This window comes from Delphinus delphis, chromosome X, assembly GCF_949987515.2.
Source record: "Delphinus delphis chromosome X, mDelDel1.2, whole genome shotgun sequence".
In the NCBI taxonomy this organism is placed as follows: domain Eukaryota; kingdom Metazoa; phylum Chordata; class Mammalia; order Artiodactyla; family Delphinidae; genus Delphinus; species Delphinus delphis.
Window position 1 is genome coordinate 113,597,260 of NC_082704.1, and position 6,843 is coordinate 113,604,102.

Genomic DNA, 6,843 nt, shown 5'->3' on the forward strand with positions numbered 1-6,843 from the left:
TTCCCTCTTAGAACTGCTTTTGCTGCATACCATAGGTTTTGTGTCCTCGTGTTTTCATTGTCATTTGTTTCTAGGTATTTTTTGATTTCCTCTTTGATTTCTTCAGTGATCTCTTGGTTATTTAGTAGTGTATTGTTTAGCCTCCATGTGTTTGTATTTTTTACATTTTTTCCTGTAATTGATATCTAGTCTCATAGCGTTGTGGTCAGAAAAGCTACTTGATACGATTTCAATTTTCTTAAATTTACCAAGGCTTGATTTGTGATCCAAGATATGATCTATCCTGTTCCTTGAGCACTTGAGAAGAAAGTGTATTCTGTTGTTTCTTGTTGGAATGTCCTATAAATATCAAGTCCATCTTGTTTAATGTGTCATTTAAAGCTGGTGTTTCCTTATTTATTTTCAATTTGGATGATCTGTCCATTGGTGAAATTGGGGTGTTAAAGTCCCCTACTATGATTGTGTTACTGTTGATTTCCCCTTGTATGGCTGTTAGCATTTGCCTTATGTATTGAGGCGCTCCTATGTTGGGTGCAGAAATATTTACAATTGTTATATCTTCTTCTTGGATTGATCCCTTGATCATTATGTAGTGTCCTTCTTTGTCTCTTCTAATAGTCTTTATTTTAAAGTCTATTTTGTCTGTTATGAGAATTGATACTCCACCCATCAGAATTTTTCAGTCCCTTTCTTTTTCTCTTCTTCTTCTGGGACCCCCTATAATTCGAATGTTGGTGTGTTTAATGTTGTCCCAGAGGTCTCTGAGACTGTCCTCAATTCTTTTCATGCTTTTTTCTTTATTCTGCTCTGCAGTAGTTATTGCCACTATTTTATCTTCCAGGTCGCTTATCCATTCTTCTGCCTCAGTTATTCTGCTATTGACTCCTTCTAGAGAATTTTTAATGTCATTTATTGTGTTGTTCATCATTGTTTGTTTGCTCTTTAGTTCTTCTAGGTCCTTGTTAAACGTGTCTTGTATTTTCTCCATTCTATTTCCAAGATTTTGGATCATCTTTACTGTCATTACTGTGAATTCTTTTTCAGGTAGACTGCCTATTTCCTCTTCATTTGTTTCATCTGGTGGGTTTTTACCTTGCTCCTTCATCTGCTGTGTGTTTCTCTATCTTCTCATTTTGCTTAACTTTCTGTGTTTGGGGTCTCCTTTTCTCAGGCTTTAGGTTCGTAGTTCCCGTTGTTTTTGGTGCCTGCCCCCAGTGGGTAAGGTTGGTTCAGTGGGCTGTGTAGGCTTCCTGATGGAGGGTACTGGTGCCTGTGTCCTGGTAGGTGGGGCTGGATCTTGTCTTTCTGGTGGGCAGGGCCATGTCCGGTGGTGTGTTTTGGGGTGTCTGTGAACTTATTATGATTTTAGGCAGCCTCTCTGCTAATGGGTGGGGTTGTGTTCCTGTCTTGCTAGTTGTTTGGCGTAGGGTGTCCAGCACTGGAGCTTGCTGGTCATTGAGTTGAGCTGGGTCTTAGCATTGAGACAGAGATCTCTAGGAGAGTTCTCGCCGATTGATATTACATGGGGCCGGGAGGTCTCTGTGGTCCAATGTCCTGAACTCGCCTTTCCTACGTCAGAGGTTCAGGCCTGACACCCGGCCGGAACACCAAGACCCTGTCAGTCACACGGCTCAGAAGAAAAGGTAGAATAAAAGAAAGAAAGAAAAATAAAATAAGATAAAGTTAATAAAACTTTAAAAAATTAATATAAAAAATTTCAAAAGGGGAAAAAAAGAAGAGAGCAACCCAACCAATAAACAAATCCATCAATTATAACAAGTGCTAAAAACTATACTAAGATAAACATAAAAATCAGAAACTAGTCAGTCGCATACAGCAAATCCCACGTCTGCGGTTGCCCAAAGTCCACTGCGTCAATTTTCAGATGGTTCGTTTTCTATTCAGGTATTCCACCGATGCACGGTACCTAAGTTGATTGTGGGGATTTAATCCACTGCTCCTGAGGCTGCACAGAGAAATTTCCCTTTCTCGTCTTTGTTCGCACAGCTCCCGGGGCTCAGCTTTGGATGTGGCCCCGCCTCTGCGTGTAGGTCGCCTGAGGGCGTCTGTTCTTCGCTCAGACAGTACGGGGAGCCGCTGATTCGGGGGCTCTGGCTCACTCAGGCCCGGGGGGAGGGAGGGGCACGGAGTGCGGGGTGAGCCTGCGGCGTCAGAGGCCGCCGTGACGTGGCACCAGCCCGAGGCCGCCGTGCGTTCTCCCGGGGAAGTTGCCCCTGGATCCCGGGACCCTGGCAGTGGTGGGCTGCACAGGCTCCCGGGAGGGGAGGTGTGGAGAGTGACCTGTGCTCGCACACAGGCTTCTTGGTGGCAGCAGCAGCAGCCTTAGCGTCTCATGCCCGTCTCTGGGGTCCGCGCTGATAGACGCAGCTCGCACCCATCTCTGGAGCTCGTTTAGGCGGTGCTCTGAATCCCCTCTCCTCGCGCACCAGGAAACAATGGTCTCTTGCCTCTTCGGCAGTTCCAGACTTTTCCCCGGACTCCCTCCCGGCTAGCCGTGGCGCACTAGCCCCCTTCAGGCTGTGTTCACGCCGCCACCCCAGTCCTCTCCCTGGGATCCGACCGAAGCCGGAGCCTCAGCTCCCAGCCCCGCCCGCCCCGCCCCGGCGGGTGAGCAGACAAGCCTCTCGGGCTGGTGAGTGCCGGTAGGCGCCGATCCTCTGTGCGGGAATCTCTCCGCTTTGCCCTCCGCACCCCTGTGGCTGCGCTCTCCTCCGCGGCTCCGAAGCTTACCCCCTCCGCCACCCGCAGTATCCGCCCACGAAGGGGCTCCTAGTGTGTGGAAACCTTTCCTCCTTCACAGCTCCCTCCCACTGGTGCAGGTCCCGTCCCTATTCTTTTGTCTCTGTTTATTCTTTTTTCTTTTTTCCTGCCCAGGTATGTGGGGAGTTTCTTGCCTTTTGGGAGGTCTGAGGTCTTCTGCCAGTGTTCAGTGGGTGTTCTGTAGGAGTTGTTCCACATATAGATGTATTTCTGATGTATTTGTGGGGAGGAAGGTGATCTCCACGTCTTACTCCTCCGCCATCTGGAAGGTCCTCCACCTTTTGACTTTTATTTAGCACAATTCCAGGTAATCTAACGTGCTTTCTGAGGACCTAAAGAAAATTTAAACCTATGAATGCAAGAACTAAAATCTGCTTGCTCAAAAGCAACGGAGGCTTGCCAATGCTAATATCTTTGCCATCATTCCAAGGGTGACTGAAGCTCATATTAAATGCTCATCATATATTATAGTGTTTGTCTGCTAGATTATCATCTGCTTAGCTATAAAGGGGAATACCAAGGTTCATTTTAGTAGTACAGTGATTGCCGAAAGCCTCAGGTTACAGTTTCAAATATAGTGCTTTGACACAGCACATTCCAATAGATCGGGGTGGGGGGGGAAGCCATTTATAAAACCTCCCCAAGGATTATACAGGAGTCCTTTGGGGGAGAATTGAGGGTGTGGGGGGCTAGAAATCAGGGTACCTGGCAATTTTTCTCATAGTTTTATAGTTCATTTTTACTTTGTGTTGCGAGTGCAGATAGATGCCTTAAATATCTATGTATTCCCTTTCACCACCTTCCTGTCAGACTTATGTTTCTTTCCAGATAGATAGGTTATCTTAGTTAAGATTTAGTCATTGTAGATATGAATATCCGTATTGTAAAATAGTTTCCCTAAATCAGTCTTTTTTTCTTCTCTTTGTGGACTCAAGTTGAATAGTTTCAATAACACTTTTTCTAAAGAGTATAAAAGTTTTATTCACAAGGTCCATTTTATTCATGAATTTTTATTGCTTCTCATTATTTATTTTATTCAAAAGCAAGTATTACTAATCTGACTTAACAAAAGAAGAAACAGCTGAGCGAATTTAAATATCTTACCTGAAATCATGCAGCATTTAAAGATGTTCACATGTTGTTAGAGGGTTTGGAGCAACTGATTCCTTTAGTTTCCATATTTTAACTATACTGTTCTACGTTTAGCTTATTTCCGTTTAAAAAGGACTTTGTCATCAACTCCTCTTCCTGGAATGACTTGAAACATGTCATCAGTGCCATGCCAGCCATGTCCTCAATGGAGGAGAAGAGCTGGGTTTGGCGTGCCTGAAACCCCATGACTGGCTAATGTGCAGGGTGGTTGCCAGGATTATTCTTGGTCCAAACCAAATACAGTACCATGGGCAGTGGCATAGAGAGAAATCAGAATCTTAAACAGATTGAATGTGTTTCACAGCTGGAAAATTTTTAAAATGAGGATTATAGTTTTGCTTCAGCATTTGTATAGCTCTTTGGATCATTGTTGGCCATTCCTGTGCTATGCTTGATTTAGGTCATTTGCTATTTATACTTGGCTCAGGGGTAATGAAAGGCACATTTTAGTGGCTGTGATAAAACTGCAATCAGAACTGCAACTTTCCTCATCCTATATTGAGTCAGACTTAAATGGAGGAAGAAAACCCTGACATATCCTGCTAACATGGAAAGTCAGGGAATTCCCTGGTGGTCCAGTGGTTAGGACTCCACACTCTCACTGCCGAGGGCTCAGGTTCAGTCCCTAGTCAGGGAACTAAAATTCCACAAGCCACACAGCACAGCCAAAAAAACCCAATAAACAAAAAACAAAAAACCCCGAAATAAACAAAACAAAAATTAAAAAAACAAATGGAAATTCAAACCATGATATCATTCCTTTACTTAAGCCTCTCCTCTCTACCCATCTCTTTCTAGGTAGAACCCAACCTCTCTAAATGGTGATGGGGCCCTACACGATCTGCCTTCGGTTCCTGTACACCTCCTGCTACCTTTTTATTATAAACATTATCATGCATAAAGAAAGGTGGAGGAGTAGTATAATGAACACCCACTTATCCACCACCTAGATCTAACCATTCAAAACGAATTATAAAGGACTGGGAGAGATGAGGTGCTGAGAGGGTTGGAAATGAAAGGAGAGAGGACACACCGGGTCAGGCTGTTAGAGATGTAATGGAGGATGGGCTGGGCTCCTTACACAGGGAGTGGGAGGTAGGGGTGGGGAGGGGAGTGGGGAAGAAGCCCCATTTGGACTGTGGTTGGGGCTCATTCTCAGGGCAGCATTTGCTTTCCTTTGTTTGTTTCCCAGCTTTATAGAGATATAACTGACCTATAACACTGTGTAAGTTTAAGGTGTACAACATGTTGATTTGATATAGATTTCAAAGTGATGACCACTATAGTGTTAGCTAACATCTCTATCACATCACATAATTACCATCTCCTTTTTTTAAAAAATTAAATTTACTTATTTATTTTTGGCTGCATTGGGTCTTCATTACTGCACGCAGGCTTTCTCCAGTTGCGGTGAGTGGGAGCTACTCTGTGTTGCGGTGCATGGGCTTCTCATTGTGGTGGCTTCTCTTGTTGCAGAGCACAGGCTCTAGGTGCACGGACTTCAGTAGTTGTGGCTCACGGGCTCAGTAGTTGTGGCTCGTGGGCTCTAGAGCGCAGGCTCAGTAGTTGTGGTGCACGGGCTTAGTTGCTCCACAGCATGTGGGATCTTCCCGGACCAGGGCCTGAACCCGTGTCCCCTGCATTGGCAGGCAGATTCTTAACCACTGCGCCACCAGGGAAGTCCCCCATCTCCTTTTTTGTGGTGAGAACATTTAAGATTTACTCTTAGCAACTTTCAAGTATTTAATATAGTATCATTAATTATAATCACCATGTTTTACATTAAATCTCCAGAACTTAGTTGTCTTATAATTGGAAGTTTGTACCTGTTGACCAACATCTCCCCATTTCCCCCACCCCAACCCCTGGCAACCACCACTCTACTCTCTGTTTTTAAGAATTCGGCTTTTTTAGATTCCACATAGAAGTGATATCATACAGTATTCATCTTTCTATATCTGACTTATTTCCCTTAGCATAATGCCCTCAAGGTCAATCCATGTTGTCATGAATGGCAGAATTTCTTTTTTTTTCTCATGGCTTATAATAGTTCAATATATATGTGTGTGTGTGTGTATATATATATATATTTCCACGCCATGTTTTTTTCCAGGTTCATTGAGATATAATTGACATATAACACTGTGTGAGTTTAAGGTGTGCAAGGTAATGATTTTTATTTATTTATTTATTTATTTATTTATTTATTTGCAGTACGCGGGCCTCTCACTGCTGTGGCCTCCCCCGTTGCGGAGCACAGGCTCCGGACGCGCAGGCCCAGCAGCCATGGCTCACGGGCCCAGCCGCTCCACGGCATGTGGGATCCTCCCGGACCGGGGCACGAACCCGCATCCCCTGCATTGGCAGGTGGACTCTCAACCACTGCGCCACCAGGGAAGCCCTGATTTTTTATATACATATACTGCAAAATAATTACCACAATAAAGTTAGTTAACACACCCATCACCTCAAATAGTTACAATTTTTCTTTTTGTGGTGAGAACTTATAAAATCCACTCTCTTACCAACTTCCAAATATACCATACAGTACTATTAACTATAGTCGCCATACTGTACACTACATTTCCAGAACTTCTTTATCCATTCATACATTGACAAACACTTATGATGTTTCCATATCCTGCCTATTGTGAATAATGCTGTAATAGACACAGGAGTGCAGATATCTCTTTGAGATCCTGTTTTCATTTCCTTTGGATATATACCCAGAAGTGGGGCTGCTGGATCATATGGTAGTTCTATTTTTTAACTTTCTGAGGAACCTCCGTATTGATTTCCATAGTGGCTGTACCAATTTACATTCCCACCAACAGTGCACAAGGGTTCCCTTTTCTCCATCCTCACCAACACTATCTTTTATCTTTTGATGATACCCATTTAAAGAGGTGT